This window comes from Neovison vison, chromosome 10 (genome assembly GCF_020171115.1).
Source record: "Neovison vison isolate M4711 chromosome 10, ASM_NN_V1, whole genome shotgun sequence".
NCBI lineage: Eukaryota > Metazoa > Chordata > Mammalia > Carnivora > Mustelidae > Neogale > Neogale vison.
In genome coordinates, this window is record NC_058100.1 from 33,356,642 (window position 1) to 33,369,980 (window position 13,339).

The window sequence follows — 13,339 nt, forward strand, 5'->3', positions numbered from 1 at the left end:
GGTTGGCCTGAGAAACAGATTAGCATGAAGGACATAAGAGATGCAACAAATGGGAAGAAAATCAAGAATGCAGATAATTAGATCAGATTTGGGGGCCATAGTTAGGAACATTAGTATAATAGTCAAGTTGTTAAGGCAAGAAGAGGACCATGGAAAAAATCAGAAAATAGGACAGCTGAGGTGGATTACTAAGCCTCGTTCAGGCACTCGATATGTCAACATGGAAAGATGAAAGTCTTTCAAGATGAAAGAGTCTATTGATCCAGGTTTCCCATTCAAGACTGTATAGTATCAAAGAGGTAGGTCATCTAAGACCAAGAATACCTCACAGACTTACCTACATGTCTACACCTGGAAGTAGTGCTATCTGCTCCTTATCCTGCCTTGTTTCTAACCTGCCTTTTCTCCTGAAGCTTCATGGAAAAGGAATAGAAGTAAGGCCATCAACTACTAGCCTGTCCTACTTTGCTAATCTCCTTTCCAATCCTAAGTATCTTTGTTGCATTGGTGAACTATAGAGCACCCCATATAGCCTTTCGATTGCTGGCACCATCTTAAACTCTGAGAGCTGGTATATTCTGATGGTAGGGATAATGGTGTTCATCAGAGGTCCACTGGTGCCCTACCCCAACCCAACCACCCATTTCTGAGTAATGTTTTCTAGAGGCAACTCTTTCAGCTTTTCTTCATTGCACAGATTACCTCCAAATAACATGCTTCTACCACTACTTCTCTCTATCTTTCATCTTTAGATATTACTTGCTGACATCCTTGTAGTGGCAATGAAACTCTCGGTTTCTCATACCACTGTTTCTATCCCTACTTTATTCCCACTTTTTTCAAAGTGCTAAATTGCAAATTTTTTTTGCTAAATTCATATTCACTGCTTGTAATATTGTGATTACATAACATTTGTATCTGTGCCATGCAATTATAATTATTTAGATTTTTATTCTTTTATAATCTTTAGTTTTCTCTGGAATCAATAAATCCCTCCTTTCTTAAGTCCCTCAAGGTTTCTATGCACCTATCACAAATTCTGCCTTACGTTGGTAATCTCTCACACTATATCCAACACATTTGGCTCCCCCTGGAGACTTTCATCCTCTTGTCCTAAACTGGACTAGTGATTTCTTAACACTGCTTGCATGCCTGCCATTAGGGAACTATTTCACTAGCATCTTGGGAATTCTTTTCCTCTTTAATGATAGATTCTCCACTTTGCTAGATCCTGTAAAATTCAAAATGGTACATGGTCCTTCGTTCCTTTCTAAAATAATTACATTCTACCCTTTCATTTCATAATGTGAGCTTTGGGCTGTGCTATTTTATTTATTTATTTATTTATTTATTTATTTATTTATTGGTGCCTCTAACTAGTAAGATGCCAATTCTTAGCCTTAAGAATTTCAAGACTTTCGGGCGCCTGGGTGGCTCAGTAGGTTGGGCCGCTGCCTTCGGCTCAGGTCATGATCTCAGGGTCCTGGGATCGAGTCCCATATCGGGCTCTCTGCTCAGCGGGGAGCCTGCTTCCCTCTCTCTCTCTCTGTCTGTCTCTCCATCTACTTGTGATTTCTCTCTGTCAAATAAATAAATAAAATCTTAAAAAAAAAAATTTCAAGACTTTCAAGCACCTAGTGAAAGAAATCTGAGAAAACTCAAAAGGAAAAAAAAATGTTCCATCATTCCTTTTAGTTTCTTAAATTTATTTTATTTTTTTGCAGTTTTCATAATTTAATGAAAAAGTATTAATAAAAGGTGACATTAAAGAAAAAGATTGAATTTATCCTGTAAAACTGGACTATATGAGGCAAATTAGGAAAAAAAATAAAAACAAAAATAAGCTTAAGAGGTAATACTTCAAAATATAGCAAAATGTAGCAGACATTTTGGGGCAATTGAAGTTTATGCAACTTAAGCCTCTTTCATTTACTTGTAAAAATATTACAACTATATTTCCCTGACTGAAATATATTAGGGAAATTTATCACTCACCTTGATAATATGATGATTTGGGAAAGTCTACAAAAGTCTTGATTTTACATTCCTGTCCAGTCTTAATATTTCTGTAAAAATAGATTTGACTATTGAGTTAGTTGTTTAAAACTGGAGAAACATTGTTTGTACAAGGGAAACTTTTAGATACCAGACATTAGAATTTGTGGCTATGTCCTATGAAATCTGTTACTTGTAAAATGTGCAAATCTGACTGGCTTGTCTTTAACAATTTGTTGCCCTTGCAGCATATCCAAATGGATGTCTTTTTTTTTTTTTTTTGATGTAAACTTATAAATGCATCTGAGGTTTATTTGTTGAGCTAGAAAAGGATTATGCATTTTTAAAAAATGCATGACTCTGTTGTGCTCTTTATTCAAATAAATTTGCTAGGGCTTTGTCTTATTTAGAATTAAAAATCCCATATCTCCTCTTGGTTTATCCTCTCATTTTCACATTTTTTAATATCTTCTTGTGAAATGGTGCATGGTAATTTTTGGTGCCTTTTTCCACAACAAGATATTCTTCCTATACTTCATAATTGATAGTTGGGCTGAGTATTAGCATTTTATTTATTTATTTATTTATTTATTTATTTATTTTAAAAAGATTTTATTTATTTATTTGACAGAGAGAGATCACAAGTAGGCAGAGAGAGAGGAGGAAGCAGGCTCCCTGCTGAGCAGAGAGCCCGATGCGGGGCTCCATCCCAGGACCCTGAGATCATGACCTGAGCCGAAGGCAGAGGCTTTAACCCACTGAGCCACCCAGGCGCCCTGAGTATTAGCATTTTAGTATTGAAATTTTTTTTCTCAGAATTTTGAAAACCTTTTTATTATTTCTTCTAACTGTCACTGCTACCATTCACAAGTCCAGTGATGATGGTCTGAACTATTGTCATCTCTCACCTGCCTCACTGTAGAAACCTCCTAACTGGTCTCCCCACTTTCCTCTTGCCTTGCTATAGCCTGTTGTTCACAATGGCAGCAGGGTGAACTTTTTAAAAAAGGAGTCCGGTCCTGAGAAGTCTCCACTCAAAACCTTACAGTGAATGCCCACCTCACTCAAAGGACTGCCGATGTCCTTCAAGGCCCAGTTCTCTGTTTTCATCTCTAGCTTCTTTCCCCGTGTTCACTCTACTCTGGGCATGCTGGACCTCTAGGGGTTCCACAAAATGGCACATATGCTAATGTCCTAGAGACTTTACAAATGCTGTGTACACAATCTAACTTTTTACAGCTTTACTACTTTTCTTTCTTTTCTGTATTGTAGATTAGATAACCTTTCCAAAACGCAGAACTGGTCATGTCAGCCCCATCTCTTTCTTCCTCCCTGCTTAAAGCCCAAAGGCTTTCCACATTTTTAGAATTAAGGCAGAATTCTCTGACACAGCCTGTAAAGCTCTGCAGACATTACTTCTTGCTTGAGCCAGAGGGCTTTGGCATAAGCTGTTCCCTCTTCTAGGAACACTCTTCCTGCCTTTCTTTGCTAAATTTGCCCCTGGATCAAAGCCACATTCCAACCAAGCGGGGAGAGAGCCTGGAAATAGAACCAGGCCAGGGGCTTGAGCCTCTTTGATTCATTGGGGAGTGAGCATATAAACTTTTAAAGTTTCAGAAATTCAGGATCAATAAATTCTGGAGATCTAATGTACATAGCAGGGTGGCAGTAGTTAACAACACTATACTGTGTACTTGAGACTTACTAAGGCTAGAGCTTAACTAGTCTCACCAAATCCACAGGTAAATAAACAAATAGCTATGTGAGGGGACAGATAAACATTTCACAGTGTATAGATTCATCAAAACATGTTGGACACTTTCAATATATATAATTTTTATTTGTCAATTATACCTCTGTAAGCTTGGGGAGAAAAGGAACTACTCATTCATTCATTTAATATCTCTTAATCATAGTCTTAGCAGTTATTAAGTCAGTGAGTTATGCTTTAAAAAGTGAGAAATACTGTCATTTACAGTTCATTTTTTAAAAATTTATTTTAAAGTAATCTCGATACACAGTGGGGGACTTGAACTCACAACCTTGAGATCAAGAGTGACATGCTCTACTGACTGAGCCAGCCAAGTGCCCTCAATTTTGCCGCAGAGGAGGGCAGCCATCTTTCTCTCCAATTATACGTCTAGTTAAGTCCTGCTTATTCCTCAGAGCTCAGCTCAAGGGTGACTTTCCCAGGGGAACTTTCCCTTACTAGAATATATCCACCTCTGGTGGGCGGGCATGGAATGCGTGTCTCTCCTTGACACTCATCATAGAGACATGCTTTCATGTGTCTGTGATTATCCTGTTGTCCCCACTAGGCTGTAAGGTCCATGAGAATAACAGATTGAGATTAGGTTTGTTCACTACTTGACCCTTGGTGCCATGTACAGTGTCGGGATCATGGCAAGTGATCAAAATCCTATTTTTAAATGGATACGTAAGTGTAGAACAGGGTGCAATTTTATTCCATATTAGCTCTTATCCAACCACCAATGTTCCACAATTCCCCCAAACTATAGGTGTTCTAAGCTTTAGGGTTTCCTCCCTCTCCCTCTGGTGATACGTGGTAAAGTCTACAGAGCCCTGGCTGATCTGCACACCTGCTCCTCTGCTGGTCCTCCTTTTGTTAATAGATGCTTCATGCACCTCTTCAAATCTGGAATTTTGATTTCAATCACTGTATTGAATATTAACATTAGTTAATATTAAAATGACTCTCAATTTTATATTATTCTGGTCTTGCTTTGGTTACTGCTGATTTTAAATGTGGTTCTAGAGTTACTTAAGGAACACCAATCTTCATGGTTTCCTAAAAATATGTATATCCTAATTTTTAAAATAATTGGTAAGACCGTTTGAGTATGTACAGAACTTTCACAGACCTCAAAAACCTATGACGACTTTCAGGCCTTGCTAAAACCTCCAGAGTCCAGATAAAGCGAAGTGTAGGAGATGTGGAGGGAACAGGGAATGAGCGATGGAAAAACGGCAGAAGCAAGGCGGAGAGAGCGTGCATGAGTGCGTTGCCACCAGGAGTTTTTTTGCACCAGGTTTCTCGGCTTTGTTCTGTAGAATATGTGACGTGTAGAACAGTCTTCTGGCTGGAGGTGGGCTTCTGACATTTGGTTTCAGGATTCATTTTTGTTTTGAGAGGGAAGAATTCTCTGTATAATGATGATTTTCCTGGCCTCGTCAGTAAATCTAGGAGTTGTTTTTCTAGCAGAGGTGATGGATTTGCTGTGATGTAGCCCTCATCTGTTACTCAGTCCCACCACTGGCGGGTTTTACAGATTTATGAAAGAGATGAGTCAATTAGGATTCCAGCCTGCAGTTATAAAGTAGAACGACAGTTAGAAGGTTTAATTTGGCTTCACATGCAAGTCTGCCTTACTTGTTCTCTAGATAGCCTGGACGTCCGCATGCGAGTGCTAACAGACACACTATTTTACATGACATCCCTGAGCCCATCTATGTCCCCAACTGCACAAAATATACTTGCTGGCCAAAGCACTATTAATGTCAGCCTGGAAAAATGACCCAAGGGAGTCAAGTCGTTTATGATGTTGGTTGTCACTAGATATTTAATTCACCCAAAGTACCTTTATAACTGGAATGATAGGAGCTTTCACAGTGATCCCAGAGATCTTGATAGATGCACCAGGAGCAAAGGAGGGACAGCTTTTCAGCGTCACTCCATTTTTGTCTGGCTTTCATCAGAGACCCAGAGCAGCTGGAGAGTCGTCTATGGAGTCTGTGCAGTGAAGGGCCAGACGGTGAGGCTGCGGGGCTCACCCGAGCCTCACTCTGGCATTTCACGCTAACGTTTCTGTGTGATGCGTGCAAATGAACTGCGATGTCGCCTGTAACCAGGATTTATACAATCATTCTTTGGGACATGATGGAGCTAAAACAAATATGTTCTATCTATCATATCAATCAAAAGACAACTTTGGTTAAAAACAAAAGGAAAAGCAAAACACATTTGGTCTAAAAAGTTACCCTGTGTGAAAAAGGAAGACTGTCCAACCCCTATAAATCATGGCGACTTCTCTCTGCAGTAAGCACTTTTCTTCCCCTCCGAATTATCATTTTGTAATCAGAAAAGCCCTAGAGTTTAAAGTCTGCCTCGTACAAATGTCACTTCCTAGCTTCAGTGCTAAACCGGAGGAAATATTATCCTAGTGGTCTCCAAGGCCCAATGTCTAGGTGTTGGATACATGATAAACTTACATGGAGCTTTCTTAGTGAGATATAGTCCTCCAGAGGATTGAATTTTTCAAGGCTTAGTACAACCCAGCCCCTTAAATAAGATTTAAGCTTCCCTTGTCAGGTTCTTTTAAGAGCTTTTTAAATTTTTTTTATTTGCTGCTTTGACCAGGTTCTAATCCCTGGTCCCCAGTGACAACCTTTGGCCATCTCAACTATTTCGTGTCTGCTTTCCCAGGCCCGGGACAGCTTGCACATTTTAGAGGTATCTTTTTTTCCCTCTCCCACAGGAGAGCCTCATTAAAATAATTTGAGATGGAAATTTGTAACAATAAGATTGTCTCTCTACTGATAATATGACAGTTTTTTTTTAACCTTTTCCCCCATTTCATAGTCAGCTCTCTTGAATGGATTAAACCATGACTGAGTACTAGGTAGTAGAAATAAAGAATGGGTCTACCAGTTTGTACCTGCACCTTGGATTTCCCAGCCTCCAGAACTATGAGAAGTAAATGTCTGTGTTTAGGCTACCCAGTCTATGGTATGTTTTATAGCACCTGACAATAATTACAAATTTTATATACTTTCTTGTGCTTAAAAATAGTGGGGAAATTTCAAGGCCCCAGAAAGGAGAAGGGAACTCGAAGTGAGAATGAAAGTTGGAGCTGCTATCATTGCATTTCATGGAATTAGCTGACATATACATATCATATATGTGTGTATATATATATTATATTAATTTATGTAGTTTATTAATTAAGGTAGTTTATATATATTCATGTATTTTATATATATTAATATAGTTAATATGTATTAACCACCTTAATATACATATTTTCCAAGGAAGGTAGCAGAGCAATTAGGTTAGGGAAGAGATCCTCACTGTATTTCTATAACTGTCCAATTCTTAAAAAGAAAAAAATAATCTGAAGCTTGCACAGTATACTACATTTGGTAGCATTAGGTGGTAACATGAATGCTTGTTTTAGTCCAGAGAGAGAGAATATTTTATTTCGTAGTATATATTGTGATGGGGTAGCTTATTCCTTTCAGTACTTAGGGCTTCTAAAAATTTCTCTCTGGTCCTGACCTATGTTCAGTTCCACAGTATCAGAGACTAGTTTACATAGAATGCTTAACCTCAAACCCAGTTTGCTAAATGCACGATGGGGTAAATATGGAGGCTTATGTAATTATGAGAACATTGTTGAGTAGAAACCCAGGGGCAAATTAAGTAGGTGCCAGGATATGGGGTAGAAGGGAAGTGTGATGAAGGGAGGGGACGGGAGCATGGCACTGTTTTCAAAGGTAAGCCTACACAGAGTTCTAATGTATAAAGATTAAAGTCTGCTCTTCTGGCCCGTGAGAGAGTAGGGACGCCAAGTCTACTTGCTGGTTCACCTCATCGTACTCAGCCCCTAGTCTTTCAAGAAGACCTATTAGTACTGATACGGCAGAGTCTCTTTACATTCCAGTCCACATTTCAACTTCTTTCCTCAACATGTCTTCCTGCTGAAACAGAAAATATGGGTTGAAAACTGAAACATGAGATGTCAATCTGAGACTTCATCATACTTATTAACTCTTCAACTAAGATGAAGAAAAGAAGTATAATTTTATTTTATTATATTAATTATTATCTAGTATTTTTTGGTTAAGGGAAATGTGCAAAGATTGATTTGTCTAGATAATGTTCTATGCACTTTTACCTATTCAAAGTCCTTTTGAAATAGGAAATTATGGAAATTATGTGAAATAAAGCTTCATGATATTTTAAAGGAGATTTTTTTGTTTGTTTGTTTGTTTTTCCAATTTATTTATTTTCAGAAAAACAGTATTCATTATTTTTTCAAGAAGTTGAGTGTCCTATAATTTATATTATCTATAATACAATAACATATATACTTTTTAAGTAATGTTTTATGATTTTAACTAACATTAAGTGAGGGTAAAGAGAAAAGTACACACACTCATACCCCAAACAGATGTTTTAGGCAGGGACATTTTTTCCCTTTATTACAGATGTGAGTATATATATTTTTTTAATTTAAATGCTTGGGGAATCAAACCCCCTAATGAGAACTAGGCAGCCCAGTTGAATTCTTCTCCTCCTCAGGAAGACAGGAAGGAGTCCTTCAAGGGCCACTCCAGCCTTTCCATCTGTTAAATTGAATGACTTGACCTGAAAACTATGGGCTTAAATATTTCTTCAGCTGCAAAGGGTCACTTACCTCAAACTCCATTTTAATTTAATGAGGAACGTGAGGTTGAAACCTGTCTGCTAACCTCGAATCTAATTGTTTTATATACCCAACAGTCAGCCTTTCTGTACTCTATGAAGCTCTGTGGTGCATGAAAATAGTCATTGAAACTTGACTCTTGTACCATTTATTCCAGCCACAGTCAGGTAATGGGCTTTGTTAATGACCACTTTATTGGTCATTATATATACCATTTATTTTTGGTATTATTATATTATTTGGTATTATTATATATACCATTTATTTTATATTTTTTGGTCATAAATATACCATTTATTTAATGACCATAATTTCCAAATTATAATCAGTGGTATTTACTGGGTCCCTGTTTCTTAAACAAAACAAGATAAAGAAAGAGGCAAACTCTCTGTATGACCTGTCCAAGGAGGAATGAGGTCTGGTGGTCAGTTTGAGTTGCTCCTTTTTTGAACATTTTTCATCCTGCTGTATCATTTCTCTCTTCAAGTCTACTTCTGTGCCCAAGTTATCAGAAAGAAACATTGGCTTCATCAAGCAGAATTACTTATCCTGTAATCTCATTATTAATTTTCACTAAAACCTGTATATGAGACTATACAGTGATGACTCTATCCTAAGTTTAATTTCACTGATTTGGGGTTATTATTTTAGCTGTCTAAGTCTACCTCCCTGTGTTGAGGTTGGGAATCTTCATTCAGGTGCTCTTACTTCAGCCTTGCTTTAGCCACCAACCTGTATATATTATTCTTCATCTTTTTTCCTATAGGATTGTTTGTATTGTTCTTATTCTTTTGTAGGAACTCTATTTAGTACACAAATTTTTATTGATTACTGATGCTCTAGGTATTTTTTTGTTCTTTTTGTTAGCTGACTTTTCACTTTCTTTTTGGTTTCTTTTAATGACTGGAAGTTCATTATTCAAATATTAATTTAGTCAAATTAATTAATTCTTTTCCTGGTTTTTAAAAAAGATTTTATTTATTTATTTGAGAGAGAGAGAGAACACAAGCAGGGGAGGGGGCAGAGAGAGAAGCAGACCTCCCATCTTGAGGTTTTGCTCCATCCCAGGACCCCAGGATCATGACCTGAACCAAAGGCAGATGCTTAAGTGACTCTGTCACCCAGGTGCCCCCTGTGGTTTTGTTTTTTGCATCTTAAAAAAGGTATTCTTTTTCACTCTGGTATCCTAAAAATGTTTTCCTATAATTTGTTCGAAGAGTTTCAGAACTGTGCTTTTCCACAGTTAAGACTTCAGTCCACCTGGAGTTGGTTTGTGCAGGACGTAAGGTAGGGATCCAATTTGTACAACATCGGGACTCTTACTGAAAATACCTTTTTCTCTATTGCAATACTCTCTCTGTCTTATATCAACTTAGTGTATATGAATAGATTTGTTTGGGTGCTTTATCCTGTTTTAGTAATCTTTTTACCCATTCCTGTACTAATTATATACACTGTCTTCATTTTCTTTTCCTGAAGTGGACTTTTTAAGTTAATTTTTCAGTAAGTGTCTATGAGTGATAAATTCAGTCTTGACCTAAAATATCTTTATTTTGTCCACTTTGCTGAATTTTCAGTCTCAGGTATGGAATTTTAATTCGATAGGTAGTTTACATTTTGTGAGATTTCCAAAATATTTAGCTTATCATACTGCTGAGTGAATATGTTTTCTATATATTTTTTTCCTTTATCTTTTTTTACTTCTGGGGCTCTCTCTTCATGATCCCTTGTGAGAAGGCAAAGCAATCTGAATAAATTCAGAGTTCCCACCTTCTCTTGTTACCGTATATTTCTTTCTTCTAAATTCGTGGCTTTCCTTTCCTGCCTGAAAATTAGATGCCTGTGGTAAAGATCTAGATCGTAACCTCACTCTCTCTGTGAATATAGGTGAGTGGTGTGAGGTGGTAACAAATAGAGCATTTCAGCCAGGAAGGAAAAATTATTTGCATAAGGAAACAAATGCAATGAGCCATAAACTGGTACCAGCTGTGCCAGTATGAGAAATAGTCACAAAATGTAACGTGACTCATGGAGATAAACAGAAGCTGACAAGGCATCTTGTAGACCAATCAGTCTTTCATCTGCGCTCAGGAGTTACGGGTTCGAGATCTTAGAGCACTTAATAAACTTTCTCCAAACACAAGTAATTAATGCCCATAAAGAACTGAAATAAATCCGTTCTTTATGTAAAAACTGAGAAACTTGCCAATATCCATTGCAAAATAAAGAATACTGGGTAGCTGAGGTCAGTGACTGCCAGTCTCTCTCCGAGGACAAAATATCCCGACCTTTTCAGCATATGAAATGTCGTCAAGACATCACTGCTGTTGAGGTTAAGAACCTGCCTCCTATTAGGTGTATTGACAAACGAAAGTAACAAAAGAGAATCCTTTAGTTTTCTTTTGCTGATGTTTAGTTTTCCCTACAGCAATGGAAAATTCTGAAGGATAGATGAATGAGCTCTAATGGCACATTTCATTTGGATTTATTTTCTTTTCAACTTAGAAATGCATCCAGTACAAATAATGTCCTGGGTAGGTGGTGAAATTTCATGGTGGGTAAGAGGCAGCGTCACACTGAAAATAACCCAAGAAGAGCCATGTGGACAAACTGTATTCAAGACCTCTAACTTCCTTCCAAAGATCATACTGATAATCCCTAGCACTTATTGAAAATATACTCTGTGCCAGGCACTGTGGTGTTTTAAACAAAGTATATTTAGTCGTCATGATGATTATATGAGATATACGCTATTATCATTATCCTCCTATTACAAAAGAGGGAAGTGAGACTAAGAATTCATCAAGGTTGCCCAAGTGGTAGAAATGAGCTTCTAACTTAGTCAAATCTTTTTTCCCCAACACCATGAAATGCTCACTTGGTTTCTCTGTTCTGTTTGGTATCATCTGCTTTATCTCCATCTTCATGAGAACTGAGTATAAATGAGGCAGGATGGTATTTGTGTTAGATGAGACTTCATGTCTCATCGACCCAACTGAAGCTGGCATTAACAACAATAGATTGAGATAAAGTATCAGCTTCCAACTGAAAACAGGACTTGGGACAACACTGAATTGATTAGCTCAGGATGGGATGTTGCTCCCTTTCATGAACCCCACACTGCACCGAGGGGAAAATGGATAACCTGGATTGCAGTTAGGGTAATTCCTGAAGCCAGGGTGGGGGAAAACATCATCAAAATTGAATGGCTGTTCCTTGAGATGGATGGAGTGGAAATGGGAAAGTAGAAGCTTAGGAAAATAAGTCAGAGTCAAACACATGGAATCCTTATTTCCTTGTAAGATTAACATGTAAATTAAATGTAAGAAAAGATTATGGCTAGATTCCACATCTTAGAAAACGACAATTGATGATGTGTGAACTAGCCACCTATTGCTGTATTGAAACAAATTATTCCAAAATTAGGGGTTTAAAAGAAGAGACATTTATTTCCGTAGGTCAGCAACTGGGCGTAGCTTAGCTGGCTCAGGGATTTTTAACCAAGTTGGCTGGGGGAAGGTCTTCCAAGCTCACTCAGGATTATTGGTAGACTCTAGTTCCTCCTCTTACACTCTAGGCCTGTTACACTGAGACAGTTTCCTTGCCCTGGGGGCCTCTCCATAGGGCTGCTCCCAACAGGCACTGGCTTCCTTCAGAGCAAGCAAGCAACAGAGCAAAAGAAAATGTCCAAGACAGTCTTTTTATATCCTAATCTTGGGAGTGACATCCTGTCATGTCTGCCATATTGTATTCTTCAGAAGTGAGTCAGTAAGTCTATCCTACTTTGAAGAAAGAGGATAACACAAAGGTGTAAATATCAAGCAGGAGAAGGGGCCATCTTAGAGGCTGCCTATCCTGTGTGCATTGGATTATCTATGTGTGTGTGTGTATCTACTACCTTTGGAGTTGGTGGGTGCTCTGGGGTCACACATGATATGGGTCCAATAGACTATTGAGTTCTTATGGGCTTTCCTATGAGGGACATTACGGGGATAAAATGGTAGTCATGTGTCCTATAGGAAACAGATGGTATTTGCACGTTGAGAGTTTGAGCGGGTTTAATAAAGGGACTATTTACAAAGGTGTAGGTAAGTACAGCAAAACTGAGAGGAATAGTGCATTACTCCAGGGCTTGTGGCAGCCTGACACGTCACTGCCCCAAGGGTTGAAGCCGTAAAGGAGGGAGCAATTAGCAGAAGTAGGACAAGATGTCTGTATGAGAAGATGCCAGATTGGAGCTGTGACTTCCACCAAAGGAAGCAGTCAGCCTGTGGCATCTCCACAGGGAAAGTGCCCATGGAATAAATATATCAGCTCGGTCTCCTCCAGTCTCTTGCTGTCACTACCTATTGGCCGAACCCAACTAGAACTGAGAAGGCAAAGAATCCTCTGGCGTTATCCATACAGGTCAGCCTCTGAGGTACACAGTGTGTGGGAAGAGTGGAGAATGGACCCAGAGGGACGATCAGAAGTACAGAAACCAACTGAGTACTTATGAGGAAAATCATCTCCATGATACAGAGAGAAGAAGAAACAGGCGTACATGATGAGGCGCTGTTTAGAGCAAGCTAGATGGAGTGTTTGGTTTGCTGGCAGAGATGGGTATTTAATATCAAAACAGGTTTTCATGTAATTGTGTCCCTTGAAAAATCCTAAAATAGGAAATGCATATCCACCTCTATGAAAAGATTTGGGCGAGATTGCCCTGATGGGAGGAGCCTGGTTGGCTAGGATGACTTTGAAGGGTCCTTGTAACTTGAGGATTCTGTGTTCTAGGACGAGTGATGGAAATCAGGAAACAGAATCTCCTGCAAAATATTTCCTATGCTTTGAAATGGAAATTAGGCTGTTCCAATTTAGGAATCAAATTAAAGCAAATAGTCAGGGTGTTAGCACGT